The following is a 17,607-nucleotide window of genomic DNA, read 5'->3' as shown; positions in this document are numbered from 1 at the left end:
GTCATTATTCAAACCAGAGCTAATCATGGGAAAATCTTAAAGGGCCGGAACGAGGAGCTTGTTAGTTTGCCTGGTGCAACCTCTTGTATGTTGTTTCCTCTAAAGATTAAAGGAGGTTCTGGGAACATGTGACAGAGGGCCCTGTAGATAAGAGGATTAAGAGGACTAAAAGGGCCCATGGTTCACATGTAGCTGAAGGGGCATGGGTTAACCCTTTTTCCTCCTTATATTTTGTTGCGAGTAACCTGTTAGACCAGTCCACACCACCTATATTGCTACAGTTTACGTTAAAAGAAGTAATTACTGCCATTGAAAACCAGGCCCTTAATTGTGAACCAGAGGTGGATATTATTATGGCTGATTTATTTATGGATCCTATTGAGCTATGGGCTCCACCTTTAACCTTATTTTTTAATGCAGTTTTAAATTCTGGGTATTATCCTCCTTCTTGGAAGTGGGCTATTATTTTACCTATTTTTAAAAGGATGATCCTATTAGACCGCTGTCTTGTCACTCTATTTCGCAGTTAGATTTGTCTTTTAAAATATTTGGGTATATTGTGCCCGGGCATTTGGAGAAGTGGATTTTTGAGAATTCCGTCTTAACGGATATACGGTTGGGGTTTAGACCAGGGGTTGGTACATCTGAGCAAGATTTAAGCCTGTATTTATTGGTGGCGCATTCAGTTTTTCTAAAAAGAGAGCCTATCTTTTTAGCCTTCATGGAGGTCCTTTGAGAAGGTGAACAGGGAAAAGGTATGGGCCGTGCTTGGGAACATGAACTATCAATTATGAACCATGTTGCAAGCAATAAAGAGTAGGAATCAAGCCTGTGTTCATTATGTCGCGGACAGGTTGGGTACACATTTTTTTAATGTAAATGTTGGGGTTCACCAGGGCTATGTTTTGGGTCCTTTTTTTTAACTTTATACCTTAATGGTCTTTTGGAAGCCTTGGTGGGCACCAATGCTGATTTTCCAAGTTTGGGGGAAGACCTTTTCCAGTCCTGGCCTATGCTGAAGATACTGGGCCTCATTACGGGTCTGGCGATAACCGTGCCAGTAAAACCGGCAGGTTGCCGCCGGACCCGTAATGAATTAGTAGCACCTAACTTCCTGGTAACACTGGCATCCGGGAAGTCAGGCACCGGTAATTTTGTAAGTCCCCATTCCCATGAAGTCCCATAGGGCTCCATGGGAATTTGGACCAGGGAAGCACCGTCACTGTTAACAATGGTGCCGGTGGTTCCATGAAACTCTGCAGGCAGGTGCAGTTCCGCCCGCCAGGTCTGACCTGGTGAACGGGATGGAACCCGCCCGCAGAGTCGTACTCTGCTAGTCCAGGAACACCAGTGATGGTAGGCTTACCAGCACCGGTGATTCCGGACTGGCATAGTCGTAATGAGGCTGACTGTCCTAATTTGAGAAACCCTATTGCTCTCCAAAATTTAATACATGTCTATCAGGTTTTATTAATGACTTAGACCTGAAGATTAACACAGAGGAATCTGCGGTGATGGCTTGTGAGAGGGTTAAAAGCAAATCAAGATGAATACTATGTTATGCAATGGTGCAGTTATTTTGAGAGTCCAGGAATTTGACTATCTGGGCATTCAATTTTCTACTATGGTTTCTAGCTCCGCACATACGTCTAAACTAAAAACCAAGATGAGTCAAGCTTTGGGGTCCCTCTGATGTTTCATGGCTATGTGCCAAGGGTATAGTTTTTCCAACAGCCATACAGGTGTAGAAAAATCTTTTTTTGAAAAGCATCTTGGGTCTTCTTGCTTATACGCCTAATTTTGCTGTGCACACTGGACTGGGTATTGGTTATTTGGAAGATGATTGGGCCATGGTCCCTATTTTCCACCCACTTTGTATTTGGACCAATGATAAAGCAGGTCTAACCCAGTTCATTATTAAATCTTTATTGGATATGGGCGATTGGTCCAAGATTCTTTAGTTGCATTCCTTATAGAAGAAGGTCTCTTCCATAAATGCATTTGCACTTTTTCCTCCTAGTATTCTATTGTCTAATTTGGCGAAAACCTTTTATATGACTTATTTTAGTATGTTGGTCAAAGAACAGACTGAGTCCAATAAACTACAGCTAGCGGCTAATAGTGGTGTCACGGTATTAGTTTTATGGTGGTACGACAAACTTCTTGCCAAATGACGGTATATCATGGTTATCATGGTGTAGCAGGTAGAGTTAACAAATATTTTCTTAAAAGGTAAGGTCATACATTTTTCAGCTTTATCATCACAAACAAAACCAGGCACCCAGGGCCACAATTGGGCTTTTCAACATACTTTCCACTAAATTGCCACCCCTTGCTTCCACCAAACAACACAAACACACAATAATAGCTTTTCTTAAGTGTTCATTTAGGTGTTTAGCTCCCCCCTGGCTACTGGTGAAGGGGAACATGTTGCCATCTTGATAATCTGCATGCCACCGATCAGTGGAGGCTGATGGTAGTGTGCGCTTGTGCGCATACACGCACACGCACTCACTCTCTCTTTACGTTACAGCCTTTAGTTTACTTGCGGGCCAAAAGCTGTTCAGTAATCACTGACATGTTACCCTTTGGTATGGCAGCAGGGAATACCCGCTGAGACGAGTGAATTTTGTGGTGTGACTTATTATATGTAAATGCAATGATAGAACCAGGGAAATGCCCCGTTGTCATATGTTTAGAAAACATCCATTATAAATACATAAACCCCAAAGCCACCAACCCAAAGTAAATCCTTTTTCCTTCTTGGCACTGTATTTATTCTTCCTATTGCTAACATATTGATTTTGTGTCAGGCACGTGTGGTTTACGGAATGGCATTAAAAACTGCTCCAACTGAAACTACTTGTACCAAAAAAGAACTTTTTTACATTGCCTTTTTGAATTTGAAGTTCTTTAACTTACCATTAAGTCAATGTTTTTTAGTTAACTTATGAATACGCAGTCAGGATTTTCCAGCTGTAGCAAGGTAGTATTTTGAAACTGGTCTCTGCACATATTTAGCTGATCCTCCAGGAATCCAAGGCAGCTGCAGAATTGGTCTTTCATGGCGCTCACTCATTGATTGCCTTGAATGAAAGAGTGACTAGTGAAAGGGTTATAATGTACATTTTGAGCAATGACCTTGCTGCTCAGTCACAGGTCATCGCTTTGAAAATTGGCCTTGAACAGCATTTTTTTGGAACCACATGGCATGGGCATCATGACCCCTCGCTGCGACAAAAAGTTTGTTTTGACAACTCTTTAACCCATTAGAGGGAGAAAAGTCATTCATGTGCGGTCTGAACGCACATGTCATTGTGTTTCTTTTGTCAAATGTCAAAGCCAACACAGAGACACCGAAAGGTTGCATGTATTATGATGGGCTGATGTCGGAGTCACCACTGACCATGTAATCCTAAATGGACAGCGTTCAGTGGGTGCTATTTATTTATTTCTTGATTCTTGCAATACATATGCATGTACCTTCTTAAAGATGGTGGCAGAAGAAAAAAAAACGTTGAAAATGACAAAGTTAAAATACATATCGGCACAAATATGGCCTAGACCACCACCTCACCACAGCCCCATCATTACCGTTTTCCCCAGCTCTGAGTGCATTAGGACACTTGTTATACGATTTCAGAGGGAGGAATGCCTTCATGGGTGGTGTCACAAATTGAGAATAGACTTAAGAAATATTTCATCCCCATTGCTCTGGATACTTCAAATTGAATGTAGAATCTGTCCTGCCTGCTTGAATCCAGTTCCATATGCAGAAGGCAGGTAGGTGAAGGATCAAGCGAAGCAACAACTCCAGTGCCAATGTGCAAATCTACACAGAGGACAGTGGGTGGGGGGCAGTTTATTTACTAGCAGAAAGCACTGATAGGCCCATTGTTTACACAGTCTACAGCAGGGTCGCACTGGGGCATAAAATTGTCCCACAGTTGCAAATGGGAATTCATTCCTTATGGAACACTGTTTGAATAGTACTCAAGGGGGAGATTTTTTTTTATAAAAGGAGATGCAAATTGTACATTTAAAAAAATATGTTTTCAGCAACAGTGGTCAAACCTATTAGCTGCATAGTGAAGTCACCCAGCAAACTGGCACACATTGGCCAAAAAAGTGCCCCACTTTGACCCAAAAAACAGGCCCACACAAGCACTTGCATTTTTGGTTCAGCCATGGGCCTATTGCCCTAAAGACAAGTCCATGCTGGTCTACAGAGCTAAAGTTGTTTGTGGACATTCATCAGAAGGGCATCCAGTTCATTCTGCCCTTTGAATTCTGGCATGTGTAGTTCCCATCTTTCAAATTGGCGGGAAAACTACAAATCCCAGAATTCTAAATTAAACACAACTGGATGGCTATCCGCTCCATGACCATGAGAAACTTAAGTTCCTTTAATTTAAACCTTGGGAAGAGTAATATGATATGCATGAATTCACTGGGCGTCCTTTTTTTACAATTTGTACAATTTTACATATGTTCCAATGTGTGTTTGCTCAGTGCAGTAGGACCTTAATTTACTGAACTAATGGCACATGATGCAGGCTGAATCGATACATTTCTGCTCCTGCTGGCTGAGTGGTTGCCAAGCAAAGTGCTCCTGGCTCCACTGTTTTGCAAGTCACTGAACGTTTTATTACATTTGTTTACATACGAACAAAAGGAACAATAACTGCTCACTTTCAGTTCAGGCCCTCAGCTCACCCTTGGGATGTCTCTGTGGTCTTGCTAATTGCAAATTGAAAATCGGGACAATCATCATAGAAGATCAGACCTGTAGCGCAGAGCAGCATGACTGTGTGAACATTTTTTAAATCTGTATGCTGCCTTTCAAATAAATAACGCCTGAAACAAAATAACTTTGTTCTAGCGGAGTCTATGAACTGGAGTCTCCGGACTGCTTATAGAGCCAGTCAGTCAGCTCATTGTCACCAGCTTTGCATGGGTAACAGAAAGGTTCAGGCACTGGGCAGCTTTCAACACAATTTGCGCAAAGTCGGCTGATCTTTGACCCGACTCCACTGATCACAGAGAAAGAGCGGTCACAGCAGCAAAGCTGCATTTACTAATGTGGCCTTACTTTCCCTATGCCCTTGTCTGACATACAAGGCCCCCTTGGCAGACGGCACATCCAACAGTGCAAGACCAAGACTGCGCAGCACTTGCTTACATCAGCCTTTCCAAATCAGATTGAAAAGCACACTTAATGGTATAAACGGTATACCGGTCTAAACAAAGTGATGGTTATTATTGTTCAATTAAGTTGTTCACGGTATATTTAACGGTATACCGTTATACCGTTACATCCCTAGCGGCTAATCGATTGATTGCATTTATTAGTCAGGTGGACTTGCTGCAATTTTATCTCACTCTGAGTTCCCGAAAATCGTATCATTGGCTCATCACCCGGGCTCAATTGAACTGCTGAAGGCTAGTTGGAAGGGTTTTCCCAGTAGTAAGAGCTGCCCGTTGTGTCGCGTGTGTTAGAGGATATTTTGCACCTTGTCAGTTTTTGTCCTGACTATGACAGAATTAGACAAACAACTATTTTTTCCGGTGCTCAGGCATCTTAATTTTTGACAGTGTTGCCCTACTTTGCTATTTCTGCTACAACCATATTTCTTGTATGCTGCTTAATGATTTTAAAGAGGGCCATGGTTGTTAGGAGTAATATTTTCAAACAGTTAGGTATTTTAAATAGGTAAGAACCTTTTAAGCATTTACTCGAACTATTCTGACTTATGTTTTTTTAACACAGATTGTTATATTTACAATTGTTATGTTAGTTTCATGTGGCTATTTTAACTGCTGTTTGTTGGATTTGGTTTTATCGGAATAAACATATTTTCATACATCTTAAAGTTATGCCTTCTCACATGCTAATGGCACTGTTTAGCCCATTACCTGATCTTTCCTATTATATACATAGTTTGAATGGAACAGTTCCTAGACAGAAGAGAGCGTATCAGATATTACAGGCCTCTGGCAGGCATATTTGAAAGGTCTGTGTATTTGAGGCAAAAACTAGTTTGCTTTTTAGTACACTTTAAATATTCATTAGCACATCATGAATTACAATCCACAAGCTTGTGGTGTGGGTGTATTTAAAAGTTTCAGATACAAAAAAGACACCCAGTTGAAATCTTTTAATATCACAACAATTAGTATGCTGGTACTTGTATACTTCCCTTAATGGAGACATTGGAGCTAGACTAATTCATTTTTTTTCATAATATGCCTCTATAACATTTTGTTTTAAAAATAAAATGTCATGTTGGGTTTTGTGATTTTTGTACTTTCCAAGTCAATACTATACAATTTGATTCTGTAAATTCATGCTAAGAACTAGAAAGAAAAGTGGTAAAGTGTAGAAATAGCAGATTGGGGGTAAATACCAGCTTTACTTCTTAACCATATGTGATGCAGAGCATCTCGTTTAATCTCATATTGCCTAGCCTATCCAAATTGTCAATACGTAAACCTTCTAAATTGTGTGCTCTTCAGAGTGATTTCGTTTTCAAGGTATGATCTTCAAAGAATCCTCCCACATAGTTTAACTGGCTTTAGTGTTGCTTCATCTATAATAATAGTGAACATTGATATATTGCACACCACAGCCTCTTGTTTCTATGCGCTCTAAAGAAAACACCACTTGAAAACCATGTCCCCCTTCTATTCTCAGCCTGTCTGGATCCGGACACCTTTCTGGTAGCTTCTAATCTTCATCTATTATCTACGCTACGGTATTTCTAGCTTTCTTCTTACTTCCAGATGTTCTCCTGTCTCCATGCTTGAGAACTTTCGCATTCTACAGGCAGCAAACCAGAATTTTCAGTCTATTCTGGGTATGTCCACCTTTTTCATACGATATGTGTCCTACATTTATACTACAGCCTGTATACCTTCCTTGTGGCTACAGTTGAGGAAAGGTTTCCTGAGGCTTTACTAGAATGCACGCACCCTTGTCGTGGACTGCTAATGTTACCATTGAAATGCAACATGTTTTTTATTATTCTTATTACAAGAATAATGCTCGTGTACCTTCCTTGTGGCTGCAGTCGATACAGTGGGTCCTGTACCTGAGTTAGAACACAAGTGCCTTTGTGGTGGACTTTGTGGTGGACTGCAAATGTTGCCCTTGAGATGCAACATTTTATTCTGATTAAAAGAATGAATAGGGTAAGGGGACTGAACGGGTGTACCCAGGCTTATTTTTGATCACTGTGGGGCAGCATATCAAGCTTGGAGCTGTAATTGCGGGAAATGGGTTGAAACTATATATTCTGGATCCCTACCTTTCTTTGGTTCGGTGGGGGGAGTGTCCATGCCCCAGGTCCCAAATGTGCTTGAGATGGCCCTAATGGACACTGATAATGGCATTTTGGCAGAACAGACACTGTTAGTGACAATGGGACAGAAAGGACACTGATAGCAACATGGAAAAGATAACGAGCAAACAAAGTAATGATTAGGAAGAACTTAGCATTGAGATTGACATTGGGGCAGCGAGAGCCACAAGTGCCAATTTGGGCAGAACTATGGGACTGAAAGTGACAATGGAGCAGGACAGGAGATATGGGCAGGAGATTGGCACAGCTACTTTGCATTGTGAGTCACAGGAGGCAGACATTGAGTATGTGATGGAAGTTATATTGGGTAGAATGGGGTATGGGGAATGAAATAATATGATATGCAGAGCTACATTGGGGCAGAACACAGGACAAACTCATGCAAGAGACTTTCCCAACACCTTAAAAGCCCTCAAAGAAGAATGAAGATAACTCGCTGTCATAGTGTAAACCAATTCCACTGAAGCACATTCTGCTCTCCGGCAGATCGCCCATGCCTTTTTCCATCAAGGCAACTTCACAGACACACTAAACAGTGCCCAGGATCTCATACTATTATAGAAACTCACATGACCAAAAAATATAACCACCCACCTCTCAATCAGACACCTACCTTTACTAAGTTATGCCAACAAGAAAATTGCCATCAAACTCATGTACATGAGAGAGAATGGTAGAACATAACCAAACAAGCATTGAGAACACCACCAAAAACAAAGGTCATTGAAGAGGGTCTACACACCATGACTAAGGGAGACACATGACTCCTAGTTCTGCGTATTATTTTGTTGCTTTAAAAAGGGTGGGTTGCACAACTCTACTTAAGATACTTGCATCTCAGATAAGAATACTTGAAGTGGCACTATCCTGGTTTGCTTAATACTCAAAAACATACTGAAACTCCTCCAGATGGGCAATAACCAATCCCTCCATCTCTCCATATCTATCTGACCTGCAGTGTCCCACATGGATACATATTGTCTCTTTAACCTGTTGATGAAGAATTTGGCAGCACCCCTGGATAACCAGTAGATCAAGTTAGAGTAATACGCATATGACAGAATGCAATTTGCAAGGGCATGCAAACGTAATCTTTTTTTTTTTAATTATGCAAAATGATGATGATTCTTTCTCACAAAAAGTGAGCTTTGATAAACACTCCTTAGTTTCAAAATGCTCCAGGCTAAAAATGCATAGTGCACACATATGAACTTTCATCGGCCTTGTCTACTGACACACCAGCAGCTGCAACGTGATTTGGCAATATGGCAGCTGCAGAGCACCATTTGAATTCACAAAACCTTGTGCTGGAATCAAATGCATTACTACAGCTATGGAATCTCGTAACATTGGGTACCCTTGATACAAACAATATTTAATTGCATTTCTTCTTGGCCTGGTGGCAGTTCTTTGGTTAAAATAATTTTAAATCCACATCTAGTTTGATAATAGTGGCATTTGAGGAGATACTGTTAAAACTGCCAAAACACACTCTGATATCATTTTTTTTCAGTGGCCCCTGCAGCTGCAGAGCCATGTATTCATTTCATCTTCACTGGGAGGCTTACACAAAACAGCTGTTGGTCCTACCCAGGACGCTCTTGTTTTCTGTTGGGAAGGATTGACACCTTTCTGACAGAGCAGGCCAACAGTAAATACCCCAGGGCTGTTATAGGAACTGGGTGTTTCAAAGGGGCCTCTGAAAAATAATGGGGAAGCCTCACCAAACAGATATTTACTTCAGTCATTTTGATCTGAGTCGGGCAATGGAGCAAGGGCAATGTTGCTAACATAGGGCCAGAACACTGGAGAGGTGCCCTGTCATCTTTGCTATGACGAGACACCAATTACTTCCTGAAACACACCTAACTTCCTGCAGATAATGCCCTCTGACAGCTGACATCTGAAACAATAACCATTGTGACAGCTGCCAGTATTAGCTCCATACAGGATACTTTGAATGGACCAATCCAGTTTGGCCACTGGTGATATAATGGGGTGAGAACCCCTTTTAAAGGAGGGGTGCATCCTTTATTTCCAAATATTTAAACAGCGCCGGCACCCTTTTACAAATTTCAGAAAACATTTGACAACTGATTGTGTCTATGCAGTATCACCAACTTTATGCCCTCTGAATCTCCAAGGTGAAGGCATCCATTTTATGACACTGCTGTGACTCTGAAGACAACATAGCATGAAGGCAATTTCTGAGTTCCCTTTGGGGAATAATCTTTAAGACTCATCTTGAAGAAGCATCTTGGAACAATTTGAAGTGGAACATTATTGAGATAAATGCTGCACACATTCCCATCCATTGGGTAATGGTCTGGATTTCCAAGCAGGGATGGAAAACCTCTACCTAAGAGTAGGGGAACATTTGAAATTACCCGATGGTGGAAAAGCCTGACTGCAGCTGGAAAATGGAATGCAGGACTTGGAAGTGAAAAGCTTTGCAAGAGTGCCTGGCAACCTTCTTGGGTGGGAAGTGCTGAAAACAAAATGACCTTTCCTCAGAAATCCAGTCGAGGGTGTCACAGCACCCCATATCCAAAAGAAGATGACTTTGACTATCCCTGCATCTTCAAACTGCTTTAAGACTGTTCAATTTGTAAGAGGTTTTGTCTTTGGGGCTATTACCTAATTTGGCTGTATTTTAGTATCGTAATATATTGGCACTATCTTGCTATGGTGGTAAACTAGTGGCAAGCAAATTCATAACACTGCCCCATATGATAAGACAAACCTTCCCCCATTTGTAACAAGCTTGTACAACTATGATACAAGGGCTGACTGTAAGCATGTACCCAGGATTAGCACATTTAGAAGAGAACACAGTTTGTCAAGAATCACATGTAGATTATGCCAATGACTTATATACATCAGCGACTTATTCCCCCGACATGCATGGCTGAATACATTCATACAACACACCAACTTTCTTGCTTGTATATATACTTTCCCCTTTTTCTCTGAATTTACATCAGGCGGTAAATAAAGTGGTAAATATTTTAACCACTGTGGTATAGGCATCCAATCACCTCCTAGTTATCTCCCCTCAGTTAGATAATAAGCATTGGAGACATAAAAAAATCCATGCACCAATTTTCAGCTTTCACCTTTTTTATGTCATTTACAATAAAAGCATAGTTCAATTGACAACACTGCATTCCCCAAATTTTACCCACATCAAAACGTCTGCGGTTACCTAAGAGAAGAAATATAAACAGGTATTGCAGTACATGGAAAAACACTTATAAATGTGGCATTCTGTCCCTTTGTCATTTAGCACATGTAAAACAAAACATCAAACATTTTGTTTTAAAAATAACCTTCTGTGCTAATTGATAAGCATTCAACCGTCCATGCTCCTCATGTTTTAACTTCACTTACAATGAGTTAGGAGACTTTTGCGCTTCGTCTGGAACAATCTCTTTTTGCCATGGTTTATCTGTGCTGAAGTGTTACAACCCCTGCACTGCCTGTTCGCGCCCCCGGAGTCAGCCTTTGGATCCCAGCAAGCTTCAATGCCAGGGCAGCCACCTCTCTCCGAACTCCCTTCTGCAGACAGCCGTGCCAGAAAGGAAAAGAGCCCTCTCCTTTTCTCCTTTTCCCAGCACCCCTATTTATTTAATTTGCCTGTCAATCACCACCAAACTGCCTCCCTTTCTGACGTATCTGAACAGCTCCTATGCTCCTGATCCGACTGATCAATCACTCACGAGAGCATGTATCAACTTATTTCCTGCACACACAAAAAGGCTTCAGAATGCACAAAGACAGTTCATTTTTTGAATTTATTATTTTTTTTACCGTGCATCTCTTTCCATGGAGCGAAAGAGAGAGAAAAATAAGACAGAATTTCCATCCGTGTTCCCTAACATTGCAATGCAATGTTAATCAGGAGAACTAATTAGTTATTGGGGTGTTATTAATAGGGAAGTTAGTTTATGGGTTATTCCTTTCAATGCAACTTTACACAGTTGGGAATGCTCATAATTTGTATACTGCACTTTGAGTCCACTGTCTTTTTTCTGCATTCTGCTTTGTCATGTAAGGCCTAATTCACTGTTATAAAGAACCAATGTAGCATTCCACCTGCTTCATATAATTTCCCCTCTCTTTTCTGCATTTAGACTAATCCCACTAAAATGCTAACCTGTATCCTTAATCTGCTGCTCCCACTTACACCCATTTTCTTTTAAAATGACTGTCATTTGCACCCACTTTGCTGGCTGCTTCTATAGAAAACACTGTCATTTTCACACATTTGACTTGCGGTTTTATAAAATGCCTGTCATCTGCACAGATTTTGTTGGCTGCTTTTAAAATTATAATGAATCAATGCCATATATCCCTACATTTATTCCCTCCTTTTCGGACAAATATGACTGCTCGCAATGTCATAGTTGGAGGAACTAGACCATCAACTAAAATGTATGTGTCACAGGATATCTCTCCTTCCCCATTGTTGCCAGAAGCATGACCAACATCCTCATCTTAATGGCCAGGACAACCAACAATCCTCCCATTAACATTACGAGGACCGCCAAACACACCGTACTTCTCTCTACCTAGGTTCCCCAGTTGAATGTATTTATTTCCATCACGCCCAAGCTATTCACAGTAATGTTGTCCTTTCTTAAATTCATCCTAATGGTGTGCCTTTCCTTGTGGCTAAAAAAAAAATTCAACATCTGGATCAATCGGGAACAAGTCCCTCTGAAAAAACTAAATAGTTTCCACTCATCCTTCCCATATGTCATTAGCAACATAGAATAAAGTTAATCCCCCTATTGAGACAATTGTGTCCTTCAGAACAGATATGTAAAATACACTGTATTTCAACTGTTTGACAGCAAATGTTCCATGATTCAGAGCGGTGATTGTGTAATTTTTCAAGGAAGAACTTACAAACCATTTGTTTTTAATTAGCCTAGCCTGTGATAGTTCCTCACTCCCTGAATTACTAATGACCACTTCACATCCTACCGAAATCCCCCAATCAGGTTTCAATCCACAAATAGCATCTGCTGCGTCTGGAGCAAATGGTTTGCCTGGACACATGTAGTTTTGTTTTTTAAACCTTACACATGTATCCAAATTCAGAATCAAGTAAACATCAGGTTCCCAAGACAGAAATGCCACCACCTCTGGGGTTTTGATCTTTACATACTTGTCATTCTGCCAAAATCCCACATTGTGTACTAGCTTAGTTTGGTATATGAGCTCAGGAGCAATATGTGGAATGCATAACAAAAACCCAATCTCCATTCTTTCTAAATTCATGTATAATGGCATTGCGCTCCCCATCTCGAACGCGATTTTGATTTGTACCATTTCCACCTCCTTTTGCTGATTCTTGCCATCATTTTATCAATGATTTCAGATAACACAAAGTACAATGGCATACGCCCCAAAATGAGTTGCGAAATTGCAATTTGAACCTCTCCCATATAGTTTTCCACTAACCTATCAAGAGCATTGACTATGTTTATATTGTCACTTAACATCCGGTCATGTTTAACCACAACATTTGTGCTGCGTTGCATAATTTCAGCCTGCTCATTTAATATGACAGCAGTCTCATATATAAACTTCACTTGTTCATCCAGTCCGCCTCGAATTTTATCAAAGGTCCTTTGGATTATGTCCAAATCATGAGTCAATTGTTGCGCTTTAGCACTCAATGTCGACACTGAAATCACAATAGATGTAGACATGGTGGTGCCCACTACAGCCCCAATAATAGTCATCAACACAGAGGCCACAAGCAATACTGCCACCCTCTTACCCTTTCTCTATTTTTGCATCAGATGAATTCACAAAAGTGTTTTCCAACTGCATGGCAATATCCCTGACCGATCGATGGGCATCCCCTTTTCGCAGCTCCAACCATTCCCTTGTTTGGTCAGATGCAATCACGGACGTATTCATAAATCTCTCAATTATGTTGGGGGCATGGCTAAGGAGCCATGGGATAAGACGTGTCTCTTGCAGATCCTTAAACATCCTGTTGTATGCTAATGCTGAAACTGGTACACTTGAGGCACAAATGGCACGTCTGCTGTGGGAATATGCATGGAGTATGATGGTAACATTCTTATGAAGATCCGAGGTGTAACACTACAGCTACGGCGATATGCGCTGGGAAAGAATCCCATGAGGAACATCTAAAATGCCGCCCGCAGAGGAACAAATGGCAAGGCTGGTAGCTGCATGCACGACGGAGTGGGTCCACAATGTCTAGAACTTTTAAGACACAGCTGATTTCTCTATTCGTTGCATGAGCATAGGTAACGACAGCCGTCCAAGCTTTATGTACCTGACCCCTGGGTGAGCCAGAGACAAGAAAGTAGGACAAGGTTTGCGCCTTGGCAACGCAGAACCCATTGAATGATAGCGGACTGAGCCCCTGCAGTGTGGTGGAGAGGAATGAATACCCACAGCCATCCGGAGCGGGCAACCTGACAGGAGCCGGGGGCCCAGCAACAAACTGCAGATACGGATGCATGCACCACATTACACAGTGCACCCCGAGGAGATGGCACGTTCAGCAAAGCATTACAAACTGTCAGAACGGACCACCGTGCTGTGCCATCGGAGACAGAGAATAGCTATTCATTCAAGTACGGGGCTGTGGGAGCCAGGAGATTCTTAGAGAGGGTGGACCTGTTTGGGGAGCTGGCGGGTTTGAGGGAGCTGTAAAACACGCCTCAAGCCACTACGGTGATCAGGGCTTAGCTACGCCACTCCTGGCCTGAACACTGAGACACTGGAAGTTAAACAACTGGATAACATCAAGAGTTGCAAAGCTGTAAGTGATAGGTTGTAGTAGCTCAGGAACAATGCCGCCGAAAGTGAGGCACAATTCAGGGTGTTCCTGATGTAATAACATGGAAGGAGCCAGAGCTCAGTCAATTCTGAACATTACAGCCGCTGCCTGTTAGAGCAGCGTGAAGCAGAGTAAAACAGTGTAGATTACCGTGGCCGGGAAACAACTCAGAGAAAAACTGAGCTTTGCAGCTCGTCTCTCCAAGGGTGTACAGTTTCGGTCCAGCCCCAGATTGTAGCCACCTCAAGTAAGCCCCAAACACAAAGCCCGGCGCCGTCCGAGCAACCCCACTCACAGCCCTGTGAAGAAGTGGGGGCATTGTATTGCTGTAAAGGCTGCAAGTGGAGTACGCTGACGAACTGAAGGCCCATGGAGGAGCCACGCGGACACTGTGAACATAGTATCTATTCAGTAGGATCCCCTTGGCTGCAGACGGAATACTTGATCACTGGGGCCCAGCAACCAGACTTTTAAAACATTATAAGTGCTACTGGAAGGCTGTGGATACGGGTGCAGTGCCTATTGGACAGTCGCTAAGGGGAGCGTTAAGGAAGGGACCTGCTAAGGGAACTCGGAATAGGGCACAAAGGGATTACCGGCACCGGTGTCCTTACCGGTGCCGGAAATCCCTTTGCGCCCAACTCGTAATGAGGCCCAGTATCTGGTCAGATATTAACAGCTGATAAAGGATGGAACCAGTCAAAGGAGAGATAATAGCATTGCCACAGAATAGATGCATGCAGACAAATGAGACACTGTGCTGCACCATGGCGACACTAGCGACACACAGAGAGGGTACCTACGAGGAACAGCCTGCATACCCTGCCCTTTACCCTGAGTAGTAAAGAGTGTGGCAGGCACAATGAAACACGAGCAGGGCACGGGTTGCTGGTGGCTGCCCTTGCCACTTGGTGCGAGACTTTCCAGGAGTGGTGCGCTAGGCACAATATCGAAGAAGAGATGGCATCGAAGATCGGCAAGATGAAAGGGAAGCAACCCACGCTGGACATCTTTGCCAAATTATCCCAGTCACCGGAGATGTCCACGCATGCTGGGGGTAATACGCGAGGCACAACCATGACAATGCGTAGCGACAAACAGATCCTGAGGCCATAGCTGATCTGAAATCCATGTGGGAGACCAAGCTTGACGCAGCCATGATGGAACTGAAAACCTCATTAGAATTCAAAATTGATGCAGTTAGTGTGGATGTCAACCTTCTAAAACAGGACGTGAGGACGTTGGCGGAGCACACTAGTGGCCTATAAAGCAAAGTGAAGACCAATGCTGACATCAGCACGACCAACGCTAAAGAGGTTCTCATATTGCAACAGCAGGTGCGCAATCTGGAAGGCTGGGTGGAGAGGAAGAAGGACGAGCACGATGCAATAACATACGGGTGGTGGAGCTGCCTGAAGGAGAAGAAGGAATGGACCCAACGAACTACGTGGAGAACATTCAGATACAAGAGACAGGTGCTGGAGCGCTCACCAAGGGGTTTGCAGTGGAAAGAGACCCCAGCCGGGGGTCCCTCCTCAGGAAATCATTGCTAAAATATTAAATTACAAGGACAGGGAGAGTATTCTCAAACATTTGCGCAAAGGAGGGAAGATAACTAGGGCATCAGCGACCATTACAGCATATCCAGACTACACCTTGTGGGTACAAAAACAGCGGCTACACTATGGGGCAGTTAAGAGACGGCTGCGGGAATCAGGCTTGAAGCGTATGCTACTGTAGCCAGCAAAACGGAAATTCCTACATAAGAACAAGGCGTTTTTCTTCAAGACACCCGAGGATGCAGCAAGCTGGCTGGACACGCTGGGCTGTCCGGAAAGCACGGAGAGCCAGAACCAGAGAGAACACGATAAGTGAACCAGGTTTACTCCTGAACTGTACTAGAGTCTGATTGAATTGGCTAGTTGTCGGTGGTAATATTAACATGGGTGTGGAGCTGTAGCATAATCCTTTGGGATTAACATATCTGTGGAGAGAATGCAGATATCGAATGATAGGTCCTGAGTGGCTCTGAGCTGGAATATAATCTGGGATTAAGGATATTAGCATAGTACAGTTTACTGAGGCAGTTATGCGGGAGACATAAAGGGAGTGCGTTTTTCACCCCCCCGTAGTTAGTTTAGTTGGGATTCCAGTAGAGGGGACGCCCCTGCGGCCTTACAAGTACCGGTGAGACCGGGCTAGAACTAGATGCAGGGTAGCCTGAGATCCAGGGATGGAGCTGGGCAAAAGTTGGGGATGAGTGGGTTGGGGGGAGGGGGAGGAGTTGGAAAGTTTCAGGGATGGAAGGGGAAGGGTGTTGGGGATCTAACGGGGATACGAGCATACAACCATAAGACAAGGAGGAAGATGAGGAGGGTGGGGACTGAGACGGGAAGAGGAGGAAATGTCTCGAATGGGAGCCCTGAGGATAATGTCCTGGAACGTGAGAGGATTAAATTCTTATATTAAACGGAACAAAGTGATGATGTACCTGAGGAGGTTCAAGATAGATATCGCACTGATATAGGAAACTCGCCTGAACAAGGGAAAGCAGGATGTAGTAATGAGAAAATGGAAATGTATAACCGTATTGGCGACGTACTCGCTGTACGCCAGAGGGGTCCCCACTTGGATAGCGCCACATGTCCCGTTTCAGTTACGACAGTCTACCATAGACAAGGATGGGACAATGGTACTAATTAAAGGGATGGTGCAAAATAGAGAAGTGAACATTATAAATATTTACGCCCTGAATCATGACACTGTGGTTTACTTCAGGAATCTATACTCCAAGATTAGCCCATATATGGAAGAGCGGTCATATGGGGCGGAGACTTCAATTGTAGCCTGGACCCGAGGTTAGACAGATCAGATGATAAAATGGATAGGCCTGCTCCAGCAGCAAAGACCTTGATTACCCTCTTGAAAGAATTTAGATTGGAGGATGTGTGGCGAATACACCACCCACACGACAGAGGGTACTCACACTATTCCGCCATGCAAAACCTACGCACCAGATTGGATTCCATATTTGTCGGACCAGAGCTACTGGAAACTGTGACACAAGTAGAATACAAGGCGATAGTCCTCTCGAACCATGCACCACTGATTGTGACATGGCAGATCTCAACCCTTAGGGTGAGGATTCCGACATGGAAACTGAAGTCCGAGGTATTGAAAGACACGATATTTAGAGAAGATATGAGAAAAGACATACAGGAATATTTTGAACATAACACTGGCAGTGTGAAGTCAGCTGGGATGCTGTGGGAGGCATTAAAGGTGGTAGTAAAGGAAGCAGCAATATCGAAATCAAAAGGGTTACAAGGCGGTATAATACGGGAACTACGCAAAGCAGAGAGAGAGCTGGACATGAGAATGAGGGAGGATATGGAATTCCTTATGGGGAGTAAG

Source organism: Ambystoma mexicanum, chromosome 3p (assembly GCF_040938575.1).
Source record: "Ambystoma mexicanum isolate Mex_15411 chromosome 3p, UKY_AmexF1_1, whole genome shotgun sequence".
NCBI lineage: Eukaryota > Metazoa > Chordata > Amphibia > Caudata > Ambystomatidae > Ambystoma > Ambystoma mexicanum.
This window is presented reverse-complemented; position numbering follows the sequence as displayed.